Genomic DNA, 14,118 nt, shown 5'->3' with positions numbered 1-14,118 from the left:
GTGACTACTTCTGTCCATTAGAATATAAGCGGGAGCTGGCCGGAGAGTGGGAAAGAGCTCAGGCATACTGGTCAGAGTGCCTGCAGGGCCCAGCAATTCCACTGACAATCTGTGTGGCCTTGGGCACCCAATTTAACTTTGTGGAACTTCCTTGTGCTCATTTGTAAAATGGAGATAATAGGGGGACCCCTGAGTGGCTCAGTCCATTAAGCATCTGCCTTTGGCTCAGGTCATGATCCCGGGGTCCTGGGATTGAGCCCCATGTCAGGCTCCCTGCTCAGTGAGGAGCCTGCTTCTCCTCCCTCTGTACCCCTTTTCCCTCCTCATGCTCACACACTGTCTCTCAAATAAATACATAAAATCTTTAAATAAGAATATGAACAGTACGTATCTCTAGATGGTGAGATTTTAAGTTTTATTCTTGCTTTGCTTTCTGTTTTGCAAACGCTCATTTATTTTGCATGGAGCGTGTATTATTTTTATAATCAGAAAAAATAGAATTCCAGACAAGCTCGATACTAACCTTTCAGGCTTGCTGTATTTATGTGTATTTGTGTGTATGTAGTAGCTGTATGATAATTAGCATGGTGCTATTAAGATAATTTCACCTCTAATCCTGCAGCTCCTTCCCCAGTGTTTTGTACATCTCGCATTCTCTCTTGTCTGTTGAATCAATAAATTGAGGATGGTCTAGAAATTAGAGACATCCAATTCCCATTTGCTTTTCATTCCTGTCTGCTTCATTATTCCCCAGTTTTTGCTCACAATGCATTCTCTACAAAGTGAGGTTTCAAAAGGTATATGTATATACACTTAAACCCACATGATATATATGCCTGTATGACTATGTATATCTATTTAATGTTTCTTTTTTTATAAAGATTTTATTTATGTATGTGAGATAGAGAAAGAGTGAGCACACAGATGGTGGGGAGGGGAGAGTCAGAGGGAGAGGGAGAAACAGACTCCCCCACTGAGCCAGGAGCCCTGGGGTGGGGGGCGCTTGATCCCAGGACCCTGAGATGGATACCTGAGCCCAAGGCAGACTGCTTAACTGACTGAGCCACCCAGATCCCCGTTTCCTATTTTTTAAATAAACTTCCAGAGGCAGAAATGTCTACCTTGAATTTTCTGAAAAGTAAATTTAAATTGCTCTCACCTTCCTTGCATGTGAAATGTGCCTCAGGTTGTTGGTAATCATAGTCATCCTTTGCTGCCATTAATAATATTAATCACTAGAGGGACTTACATGTCAAGTAAAGCTAATTAATAGGCGATATGCATTGATACTGCAGAGATTTCTGGGTGCAATCTTCCTGATTTTGCACATGCTGTATCCTTGTTCTCTTATTTAAAAATAGTCTTAGGCTTCTTGTGGCTTTAAGAGCAAATGGATGGGAGAATTACTGAGAAATTGGGAGCTTTGAAATGGAAGATCTTGTCTCTGACATTTAAGATAATTAGATCACGGAAGGCAGCGTGGTGAACCGGGTCTTCTGCCCTCTGTGCCGCGTGCCTTTCTTCTAGCAGCACACACATACTTGAGTTGTCTCTTCCTTGTCCTCTCTCCCATCTTCTCCCCCTTCTATCGCTCACTTCTTTCCCACCCTCACTCTGATCATTATATGAAACCAATCGATAAGAATGGATTTGTTGTATTTCACCTGGGTTTGGAATGTTTCTTGTTCATCTGTCATAACGTTAAGAGGGTGAGAGGCATGAATAGGCTGCGCAGCGAGGCTTTCCGAGGCACCGGGACTATTTTGTATGTTCTGTAGGACACTCAGTGGTCAATACCTGCCCTTACATGTCTGTTAAAGCCCATAGATTGGCCGCACCAAGAGTGAACCCTAATTTGAACTGCGGACTTGGGGTGATGATGATGGGTGAGCGTAGGTTCGATCGTAACAAATGTACCTCTCCGATGTGGGACGGTGATAATGGGAGAGCTGCGTGCGTGTGTGTGGGCAGAGGGTACACGGGAACGGAACCCTCTGTACTTGCTGCTCAATTTTGCTTTGAACCTAAACCTGCTTGCAAAAAAACAAAACAAAACAAAACAAAAAAAACCTGTCTATTTTTAAAAAGTAAGATGCATGATGTATGGTATTTTTCTTGTTGTGAGAGATAAACTTAAATGCTGTTCTTTTGTGCTTCTGTGGGCCACTCATTTTTCTGCCTGTCAGTGGTCCTCATTTTCTCTCCCATCCCTGCTAGTTTGGAAGGTTGCTTTCCTGGCTCTCTCGCCAACTCCGTTTGGCATAATTACGAAGGCCAGCAAATGTGGATTGAACACTTTGAAGGCTTGGGATGAAAAGTGCTAGGTAAAAGCAAAGCAATTTTATTGTTAGAATGGGGGATAATGAGTCAGAAATTTTAAGGTCGGCTCCTCGCTGTATGACCCTGGAGGCGGTGCATGGCACCTTCTGAGATGGATCTTGGAAGCCGAAATCACCGTGAAGAGGTACCTGCTAATCAAATTCTGGCTTTGGTACAGCTGTGTTTGCTCTGAAGCCCACGTGCAAATCAAATCATTCCGCATACGTTAGGGGAATCTGATTTTTGAATAAACTTGATTGGAATCCTTTGGCACGGCAAAGAATCCTTTTGTCATGCAAATGAACACCCACTAATTTATATCTTTTGGAAGGTAGGATTTAATGGTTTAGGTTTCTCTAGCTCCCCTGCCATTTAAAATCAAATTGAGCCGGGGGTCTGGGAGAGAAGAATTGCTCTGGGAAGTTGCATTAACTCCTTCAGCCCTGAGGAAGCCATTCAGTCAATTATTGCTTCTGGGAACTAAATAATACCCTTGTCACCTGAAAGATTTAAAATAGCCTTTGTAAGTGGCTCCTTAGTCTCTGAAAGAACATGACTCATTCCCTCATTGTAACCTGAAAGAAATCCAAGTGTCAGAAGACGCTGGGGAATGGACTTGAATTGTACTTGTAAACATCAATACGAGAAGTTTGAAATATTAGGAAAACAATATGATGTGGGTTAAAAGTTGATGGTTGGAATGAGTATATTAGGATGTGGCTGAAAGAGCAAGGGGTGAATTGGCAGCCCTTTCTAGAATATTCCTTGGGGAATTGCTTGCTGGCCACATTAAGGTTCTTGAGCTTTTGCTGTACTCTGGGTACCATAGGTTGTCTTTATTCTTTTGTCCAGGGAGCCCCCCAACCTCTACCCTCTGCTCCCCAACCCTGACCCCCTGTATTTCTGACTGCCCTGTATTTATACATGGCCTCATAATGGTGCCCCTGCCAGCTTCACTGGGGGTTGCTGCCCCCCTCAAGCAGCCTTTGGATCCGTCTTTCTGCACATGACCAGTGGAAGGAAACTGAGTGTATTTGGAAGAGTCTTGCATTAGTGCTGGGAGATGGATTGTATTCCTGCACCTCTTCAAACCCACGTTCTTGACAATATAAAATGGGGCTGTAGAGGGTGCGGTTCTCCAAGCCTGGGTCAGCCTTTGCCTTTCATTGACCTCAGTGGATGCCACTTAATGGAAAAATATGATCAGGGTTCACCCTATGGAATCATTGCTTAATATTGTAGATGACTCATTGGAACTAGTGTGTTAGAAAATCACTTCCAGATGTGTAGCAGAAGCTTTTCCAAAAGGAAGAAATAAACTCTGGAAAACTGGGTTAGTTTTCTTTTTTCTTTTTATGATCTTAGGGCCAGAATCAAATCTTCCTGTATATGGCTGGCCAACATGTATTTGGAGTTCTAAGTAGCAGGATCAAGTTCACTTACTTTTAGACTGGCACCCATAGAGGTGGGGGGCTGCCTCTAGCCCACCTCCCTGCCCCAACTCAACTGTTCCCTACCCATCTCATAACCATGAATGCTCTGGTAGCCTTACCTGGTCCCTCAGGCACTGACCTCATTCTTTATCAACAGCAGCAAACACTTATTGAGGCTTCCTGTGTGAAGGCATGTTGCAAGGTACTGGGAAGGATAGAAGGATTGTTCTCCTGTTGGAGGACTGCAGAAGCACAGGTCATGCTGCAAAGGGACTGAGCACGTGTCAGCATCTGGGGAGAAGTGTCACTTTCTGGTTGCGGAATATTGGGAAAGTTACTCAGCCTTCCTAAGCCTCAATTTCGTTGTCTATCACATGGGCGTGCCACTGATAACAATACCTACTTCGTAAGGTAAGTGTGGGCCTACGTGAGATGGTCCATGGTAAACACTGGGCATCAGCTAAGTGTCAGCCATTATTCATGTAATTTGCACCCCCCACCCCTGTGTGTTGTGTGTGTGAATGTGTGAGAGAGAACATGAAACATGAGTTAGTGACTGATGCACTCCAGGAAGAACCAGTGTTTAATTTTTTGAGACTCTCTTTAAATGGATTTCACTCCAGGGTTCTTCCTGGGTGGCTCAGTCAGTTGAGCGTCCAGCTTTTAATTTGGGCTCAGGCCAGGATCTCAGGGTCATGGGATTGCGAGCCCCCTGTCGGGCTCCACTCTGTGGGTGGAACCTGCTTGGGATCTTCTCCCTCCCTCTGCTTCCCAGCCCCCAGCCATGTGCATGGCCGTGTTCTCTCTCTCAAAAAAAAAAAAAAAATGGATTTCACTCCAGCAAAGAATTCACTGGCTTCTCCTATTCAATGATGTTTCAGTTGGGCCCTCTTAAAAGAGGTAATGTGTTGTCATCTCCTTAGAGGCACCAGATGACAGATCTTGCAGATCATGCCATATAGTCAAAAGGAAAATATTTGTGAGCAGCTCAGCCCAGAGCCCTTGCAAAGGCCAAGCCTGCTTCAACAAGGTGTTTTTGGGAAATACAATTTTTTTGTTTTCCATCCTGCTTATGTTTTCATAGCTTACCTCTTACAATATTATATTAGAGTACATTGCATTTATAATTTTATTAATCACAAAATGTCTTAGTATACTAGAATATGACAAAAACATTTCTGAAATTTGAGAAAGCTATCCTAAAAGGCAAAGATCATAACCGTCACTGTTCAATAGGAATATATGTCTCCATTCTTTTTGAAGAGTTAAAAATGGTTAAGAATTTGTGAAACTGCCAGAGCATGTATGCCAGAGTTAGACGGCATTGCTTGGAATCCTGACTGTGTTACGTATTGTTTTTTAAGGGAGAGCTGGGGAAGCGGGAACAGAAGGAGAATGAGAGAATCCTAAGCACACTCCCTGCAAAGCACTGAGCCCGATGCAGGGCTCCATGTCACGACCCTGAGATCATGACCTGAACTGAAACCAAGGGTCTGATGTTTAACGGTTGGCGCCACCCAGGCACCCCTGACCGTATTAGTTTTCTATTGCTGCACTGCCTATTACCACAACATGAGCAGCTTAAAATAACTTCTTATTTCATAATCTCTCTGGGTCAGAAGTATGGGCAGGGCTCAGCTGGAGTCTTTCCTCGGAGTCTCACAGGTGTTGGCAGGGCTGTCTTGTCATCTGGGAGCTCAGGGGCCTTTTCCAAGCGTGTTCAGGTTGGCACAGCTCGGTTCCTGTGGTTGTAGGACTGACTGGTCCTGCTTTCCTGCTGGCTGTTGGCTACAGGTGGAGGTGGCTGTCAGCTCATAGAGGACACTTTCAGGTCCTAGCCATGTGGGCCTCTCTTACCATGGCAGCCTGCTTCTGAAAAGCCAGCAGCTCTGGGCGCCTGGGTGGCTCAGTCAGTTGAGTGTCACTCCTGGTTTTGGCTCAGGTTGTGATCTCGGGGTTGTGAGATCGAGCCCGGTGAGGGGCTCCATGCTCAATGGGGAGTCTGCTGGAGATTCTCTCCCTTTGCCTCTCCCTCTGCCCCTCTCCTCTCTCTCTCTCTGTCTCGTCTCTCTCTCTCTCTCTCTCTCTCAATAGATACATATTTTTTAAGAATAAAAAGCCAGCAGGCAATTTACTCTTTCCAGGAAAAACCTGGTCCCTCTTCTGGGGATCACCTGATTAGGCCAGCCCCTCCCCCCCAGGATCCCTCCCTTTTGATTGACTCAGAGTTAATATACTATTCACACAATCAGGGAAGTGCCACTTCATAATCTTCACAGTTCCACTTACATTCAAGGGGAGGGGATTTTACCAGGCAAGTAGACTGCAGGGAGGAATCTTAAGGGGCAGCTTAGTATTGGGCCTGCCACATTGACTATATCACTCAATTGGGCAAGATGCCCAACCTCCCTTAGTCTCAGTTTTCTTGCAGATAAAATCTGAGTAATGATAGTATTTTCTACCTCATAGGATTATTGTGAGAATTAAATGAAGTGTAACACATAGCAGCGCAGTTAGCACAGCACCGGATGCTTAACAAACTTGTAAGTGCTAGAATTGTGACAGAAAAGAGCTACTTTTCCTTCTCCCCTCTTACCTTTTCTCAAGAAGGTGAGGGTTCTGTTTTTCTAATGATTTAAGCACAAAGAGGGATTTCCTAAGAATAAAAGTCACTTAACACAAATTTATTTTTTTAAAGATTTTATTTATTTATTTATGAAAGACAGAGAGAGAGAGAGAGGCAGAGACACAGGCAGAGGGAGAAGCAGGCTCCATGCAGGGAGCCTGATGCGGGGCTCCATCCCGGGTCTCCAGGACCACGCCCTGGGCTGAAGGTGGCGCTAAACTGCTGAGCCACGTGGGCTGCCCAACACAAATTTATTATTATTATTAAATTTAATTTTCTGTTTAAAGTTTTGTTTCTTTGAGTGTGCCTGTGTGCACGAGCAGAGGGAGGGGCAGAGGAAGAGAAGAGCCGGATGCTGGGCTGGATTCCAGGACCCCATGACCCTGAGATCACGACCTGAGCTGAAATCAGGAGTTATGTGCTCAACCAACTGAGCCACCTAGGTGCCCCTATTTGTTTTTCTTTTTAAGGATTTTATATATGTATTTGACAGAGAGAGCACACAAGCATGGGGAGCAGCAGGCAGAGGGAGAGGGAGAAGGCTCCCTGCTAAGCAGGGAGCCCCATGTGGGGTTTGATCCCTGGACCTGGGGATCATGATGTGAGCTGAAGGCAGACGCTTAACCGGCTGAGCTACCCAGGCACCCCTAAAGATTTTATTTTTATTTATTTATTTTTAAAGATTTTATTTATTTATTCATGAGAGACACGGAGAGAGAGGCAAAGACACAGGCAGAAGGAGAAGCAGGCTCCCTGCAGGGAGCCCGACGTGGGACTCGATCCCGGGACTCTAGGATCATGCCCTGGGCCGAAGGCGGCGCCTAAACTGCTGAGCCACCCGGGCTGCCCCAAGATTTTATTTTTAAAGTAATCTCTATATTTAACGTGGTGCTCGAACTCAACCCTGAAATCCTGAGATCAAGAGTCTCATGCTCCACTGACTGAGCCAGCCAGGCACCCCATAACCCAAATTTCTAAACCAGTTGTTTTGGAATGTCTACATGGAGGCCTTCCTCCAGATACCCTTCTGACTTGATTCTTTGTTAAATGAATGCATGTGCACTACTGAGTTCAGGCTCTACCCTGCCCTGGGGTTTGAGGTCTGTTTCCTAGTTAAAGGAAAAGTTTCAGACATTCGTCTACTTAGGAAAAAAGCAGTGATCTATATCAGTGATCTAGTGTAGAGAATGCCTTTGATAACAAATACTCACTTTGTAGAGCAGGAAATAGCAATTTACAGGCAGGCCCCACCCTGGGTTTCTAACCTTTAGTCTGAAGCTCTTCAGCAGTTCAGCCTCTGAACAGTTCTGAAATTTAGGGTTAATTTATTGCCAGAAGCTACTGAAGCACAGCTATTTATTTCAGGGGACTCGGGGTATGGTTTCAGGGCCATTCTTAGAAGACAATATGTGTTGCTTCTTCCCCTTGCCTGTAGCAATTGATTATACTTTAGATACTTGCAAAATAAATTCCCACGAGACAAATGGTTTTTGCTTGGTGGGAGGAGGAGTTTGGGGGCGGGGGTAAAGAAACAAGGGCAGAGACCCAAGAATGGCAATACGTGCAATTTACAAACAGTGGGAATCACTTCTGAGTGATTCTTCAGGATGGAACTGAACTTGGATGTCACTTGTCGCAATGATGACTTTAATGTTCCGTTCCATTCAGTAGTAACAACTCTGCCTGTTTCGCTTCTGTGTGACAAGTTCGGAAGTTTGAATGTATGTTGTCCAGAACCAGCCAGCGGAAGGATAGTTTATGAGGTGCCTGCTGGGTGGAACTAGGGAACCTTAAAATTCTACATGGGGGGAATCCCATGTCCCCACCATCCTGCCTGCCTCCACTGGGCTTGCTTACCACACCCAGCCTGAATTCCCTTTCCACCAGGACCTAGCATACAGGTGACCTACAGCATTAGTTGCCCAGGGAGGAGCCACGTCGGAGGAGGAGTTGAGTTGTTACCTCATTGAGAAGATCTCAGGTTTTGTTCCTGTACCCGCCCAGGAATGTCTAAAAAGAGGTATAAGGATTCCCTTCCTTTTGTCTCTACTTTAGGCTGACTGCCTCCTCCCTAATAATTTTACCTGTACATTCTCTTTTTTTAAAAGATTTTTTTTTTTTAATTCACGAGAGAGACACACAGAGAGAGGCAGACACATAGGCAGAGGGGAGCCTAATGTGAGACTCTATCCCAGGACTCTCGGATCTCGGCCTGAGCCAAAAGCAGATGCTCAACTACTGAGCCACCCAGGCGCCCTTATCTGTGCATTCTTTAAAAAATAAAGTTGATTGAAAACTTTTGTGTGCCAGAGGACACCATCAAGAGAATCAAAGGGAACCCACAGAAAGGAAGAAAATTTTCTCAAAGCATATATCTGATAGGGATTAATACTCCGAATGTATGATTTAAAAAGCCTCAAGCTTGAATAAACATTTCTCCAAAGATGATGTGGCAAATGGCCAATAAGCATAGGAAAAGATGCTCAACATCACTAAGCATTGGATAAATGCAAATCAAAACCACAGTAAGATGCCTCCTCACACCCATCAGGATGGCTGTTATCTCAGAAAAAGAGGGGGGTGTTGCCTGGGTGGCTCAGTCGGTTTAGCATCTGATTCTTGATTTCAGCTCAGATTGTGATCTCTAGGTCCTGGGGTCAAGCTCTGAGTTGGCCTCCCTGCTTGGCAGAGAGTCTGTTTGTCTTCCTCTCCCTCTGCCCCTCCCCCTTCAAATAAATACATCTTTAAAAAATAAAATTAAAAATTAAAAAATGCCTAATAGGGATCCCTGGGTGGCACAGCGGTTTGGCGCCTGCCTTTGGCCCAGGGTGCGATCCTGGAGACCCGGGATCGAATCCCACGTCGGGCTCCTGGTGCATGGAGCCTGGTTCTCCCTCTGCCTGTGTCTCTGCCTCTCTCTCTCTCTCTCTCTCTGTGTGTGTGACTATCATAAATAAATAAAAATTAAAGAAAAATGCCTAATAACAAGTGTTAGAGAAGATGTGGAGAAATTGGAATCCCTGTGCACTCCTGGTGGTGTGGCCATAGTGGAAAACAGCTTGGCAAGTTCCTCAAAAACTTAAATTTGGAATTACCATATGATTCAGCAGTTCCACTTCTAGGTATATACCCAGAAGAAATGAAAGCAGGAACTTATACAGGTACTTGCACACCCTTGTTCACAGCAGCATTCTTCACAGTAGCCCAAAGACACAAACAACCCAGATGTCCGTCCACAGAGACATGGTATATGTACAATGGAATATTATTCAGCCTTTAAAGGAATGCAGATCCGACACACACTGCAACATGGACAAGCCTTGAAAACGTCATGCTAAGTGAAATAAGCCAGATGCAAAAGGACAAGTATTGTATGCTTCTGTTTATCTGGGGTACCCGGAACAGGCCAATTCAGAGACAGAAGGCAGATTAGCAGTTACCAGCATTGGGTGGGGTGGGGATGGTGGGAAGGAGGAGTTAGCGATCACTGCATGCAGAGTTTCTGTTTGGGATGGTGAAAAAAATTCAGAGATGGACGGTGGTGCTGTTTGCACAATAATGTGAACGTACCTAATGCTGCTCAAGTGTGCACCTGAAAGTGGTTAAAGTGGTCACTGTTGGGTCATGTATATTTTACGGTAGTAAAAAACAGAAAACAACAACCCAAAACCCTGCAATGTATAAACTTGATTATATGCTTTTGGATTATAACAGCAATACTCATTCGTGCTACAGAACCTGGGGAAAAACAGAAAAGAAAAAGGAAGAAGAATCCTCACCCATAGTTGCACCACTCAGAATTCCTAAAGTTTCCGTGTTTTCATTTGAGCATATTTACTTTCTTCCTTTTCCGCATGGATGATGGTCAAGCTCTACCGATTCCTGTATAGGTGGTTCAGGAACACCTAGTGATTCACCCCCGCCCCCATCCGTGATTTCAGAGCCTTAGGCAATCCACAACCAGAAAGGACATGAAAGAGGCCTCTGGGTGGCAGGAACATCGCTGCGGTGGCAAGCTTTCTGTGGGAAGCCGGTTGTCGGCAGGGCAGTGCATCTGGGGCCGTGACCACATTGTGGGAACAGCTGCTGGCCGGGCCACGGGGACCTCGGGTCAGCAGGTCTGGCTCCCGGCCACAGCTTTATGAAAAGCATACAGCAGGGCTTTCCAGCCAGGGCTCTTTCCCCCTGCTGCACACCAAGCCCCAGAGCGGCACCACAGTTAGACCTCCCTTCATAGAAGAAGCAGTGAGGGTTCTAATCTCTTACCCTCAGTCCTTGTGTCCACCACCTGCCCTGGGGACCTTCCAAAAGGAGCTCTGTCCTCTGGTCCCTGAGAGAGAGGAAGATGCTTGAGGCTTTAGCCAGGGTCTCCCTCTGCCTGATTGCTTGACGACCACGTCCCAGCTAGCTTGAAAGTGACTGCTCTCTGCTTGTGTTTACAAGGTAGCAGGGGCAAGCCTTCGATCTAGCCTGAGGCTGCCACGTCTACACCGCAAAAGCCGGTGTGTTCCAGAGTTCCAGGAAGCTCGCTGGGCTGGACCAGGATGGCTCCCATGGACAACCCTCTGATGGATGGTCGATGGTCGCAGGAAAGAGAAAAGGCCTTGGTGGTTTAGCAAAGGGGGAGGGGGTGACTAAGACGGACAGCTTTTTAAGCATTTCACTTGGGTGCTGTTTTGAAACCCACCAAGAGATTTATTCGCTTTCCCAGGCAAAAATGGGCTATTATTTAAACGCAGGATGGAAATGGCATTGGAGAGAATAGACTCAAATGGCGAGAATTCTTGCAATAGGCCCATCCTCTGCCTATAGATTAAAGTAGAAAAGCAGTAATCCTGTTTTGCCCGAATTGTCTTGTTGGGAAGCATGTCAGCAGTGGCAGGGAAGTAATTACACTGATCTTCCTCCTTAAACACAGTGGAACGCCACATGCAAACAGTGCTGTCCTTTGAATAGTCACCACCGTAGGAGGGCACACTCCCGAACAAACACACGGGATGCTTCTCAGAATGAGTTCATGAGTCATGTGAGACGAACCCCAGCCTTTATTCTGCAGTCCCATCTCACACGTATTTCTTTTCATCGGGTATGTCTTTTTATCATGAGATGAGAGTCTGCGTTTCGGTAAGTAAAGGAAACTTGTCGTTAAAAAAAACCTGACTTCAGATGGCTTAATTGTGTTTCATCAATTCTATAATTATAGCATTGTTGCTGGCTGCCCCCCCCTCCCCCCACCCCAGTTGATACAGGTCCAGTTGCTGTGAAAGGTTCCCTCCCTGGGGCACCTGGGTGGCTCAGTTGGTTGGTTGAGCGTGTGATTCTTGATTTCCACTCAGGTCGTGATCTATGGATTGTGAGATGGAGCTCTGTGCTGGGCGTGGAGCCTGCTTAAGAGTCTCTCGCTCTCCCTCTGCCCTCCCCCCACCCAGTCTCTAAATAAATAAGTAAATAAATAATTTTTTTTCTTAAAAAAGGTTCCCTCTGTAAGGCTGGAGCTTCACATTGCCTATTGAAATCCCTAGAATTCTTAACACCTTGAGTGAGAAATCTGGATAAGGATTGATCTCTTTTGGGGTAGTACCTTGTGCACATAGCAGGTGCTCAGTAAATGGTTTATGGGTGGATGTGTCTTGGGAATCAAAGGGATTTTTGAACACTAATCCCCATTTCTCTATACCCCGGGGTTTCTCTTCTGTTATTTGGAAAACCGTAGCTCTCAGAAATCGACAGTAGTAGGACTCCAATTTGGACGGAGAAAAATACAGAAAACAAGTAGAGGAGCATCAAAATGGTGATCGTGGGATTCTAAGTGACTTTTCTTTTTTACATTTTTGAATTACAAATTCCTCAATGAACATGCATTGCTTTATAATTACGCAAACCAACAAATCATTTATAAAAATAATGCAACCTGTTCATATGAAGTTAGGAAGGCAGTATATCTTAACCTTTTTTGGGTTACACACTCCTTTGAGGTTCTGGAAAGCTCTGGAGCTTTTTCCCGGGAAAAAGTACATGTAACGTTTTTCCTATAATTTCAGAATATCCCATCCCATCCAAGGATCACTTAAGACCCCAGATTAGGAGCCTGTTTAGGAATGGAGAAAGTGGCACCCAAGTAGGAGTTAGCTGCTAAATAAATGTGGAATGCTGTAGAGTTATATGCGGATTACTATCAGTATGGGAACATCTCTGTAAGTGGTAGAGCCATTGAATCAGGCTATGCAAATCAATCATGATGCCTTTGTGTGAGAGAGGGGATTTCCCTTTGTAAAACCGCAAGTGTCCTGCCTGTTCCTCTATAGGTCACAGGAACTCACTGGGAGTAAGTAAAAAGCCTTCAAGGTGGGGTTGAGAGCCCGCTGAGCCTAGGGTTTGTATCCCTGTAAAGGAAGCCCCTAAACTCTCAGGCAGGATTTTCTCCAGCAGCAGCAAAGAGAAAGAAGCAGGGCGTTTGATCTAGGGCTGGGGAGTGGCCCTGAATGTGGTTCTGAATGACAAGGGGCTAGGGAGGGGGCCGTTGGCCATGGGGGTCCAGGTGGAATCGAAAATGAAAGCAAGGCAGGAAGGAACTGTCTATATTGAGAGGATGGGCAAAGGTTATGCTAGTCTAGTTGAAGAATGTACTGGGGGGAGAAGGTATATAATCTTTCCTGAGAAACCCCTAGTTTTGTCATTGTGATGGTGGTTCGGCCACCTGCTACAGGTAGAGGTCTTTGGAGGCTGTTCTAGGTCTAAAGGCTCAACGATGGCATCTGCGTGGGCTGAGGGCTGGCCGTGCAAAACGGGGGCACTTAGTGAAGAGTGTGGCAGAGTGCTTCTTGCTGGTGCTTCTGGGCATGTGTGACAGGGCATGCACTTTGGATTAGTTTTAGGGGAGGAAGCCCGAAAATAGACGTGTGGGTACACTCAGCTCACAGAGCAATTAATAAATGGGCAGTGAGGGATGGAGAGAGAGGGGTTGTTTAGGAGGAAGTTCGGCCATGGGGACACTGTTACCAGCACAAGTGGACTTTGACTTTTTTTCTTAAGATTTTATTTATTTATTCATGGGAGACACAGAGAGAGACAGAGACACAGGCAGAGGGAGAAGCAGGCTCCATGCAGGGAACCCGATGTGGGACTCGATCCCAGGTCTCCAGGATCACTCCCTGAGCCAAAGGCAGACGCTCAAGCCCTGAGCCACCCAGGTGTCCCTGGAGGCCACATCTTACAAGCGTCGCTAAACAGTTTCAGCTTTTTTTCTGCAAGCTCCGGTGAGCCGCTGAAGACTTTTAAACAAAGGAATACTGTGATCCAACTTATTTTTCATCCAAAGTTTGACCATTTTGGATCAAACTAGCCATTGAAGAGGTGTTGGAAACAAATTAAGGGCAGACTGGCAGCTTATTTTTTTCAAAAGGAAATGTTCAGGCTGATTTAATCCCTGTCACATGAGGAAGATGTAAGGATTTCTCCTTCTCTTTTTAAAAGAAAGTCTTTTCACATAAACAGAGCCCTCACTCTGTTTTTCCTCAGTAGTTTTGTGCGCAACTCTAATGACTAGTTTTCCATAATTCAGTGTATTGCTCCTGGAAAATGTAGACAACAGGGCAAATTTTCAGCCTATGCTGTCATTTTATGGATTAATTTCCATTAGCGCCGACCTTCTGGCTTTCAGTGCATAAATATGAGTAAAACATCTGTTCGTGTCATTCCCCTGCTTCAGAACCTCTGCTGGCTCCCCCTCACCTACACCAG

The 14,118-nt window shown here is 45.5% G+C and overlaps 1 protein-coding gene across 6 annotated transcripts in view; it reads left to right on the top strand.

Annotated features, from left to right (window-relative positions):
• The window catches only part of DOCK11 (dedicator of cytokinesis 11), a 191,351-nt gene that overhangs the window by 19,593 nt on the left and 157,640 nt on the right, over window positions 1-14,118 (top strand). The gene's annotated exons all lie outside the window — the stretch shown is intronic.

This window comes from Canis lupus, chromosome X, assembly GCF_048164855.1.
Source record: "Canis lupus baileyi chromosome X, mCanLup2.hap1, whole genome shotgun sequence".
In the NCBI taxonomy this organism is placed as follows: domain Eukaryota; kingdom Metazoa; phylum Chordata; class Mammalia; order Carnivora; family Canidae; genus Canis; species Canis lupus.
Note: the sequence above shows the minus strand (reverse complement) of the source record. Positions and strands in the feature narration are given on the sequence as shown.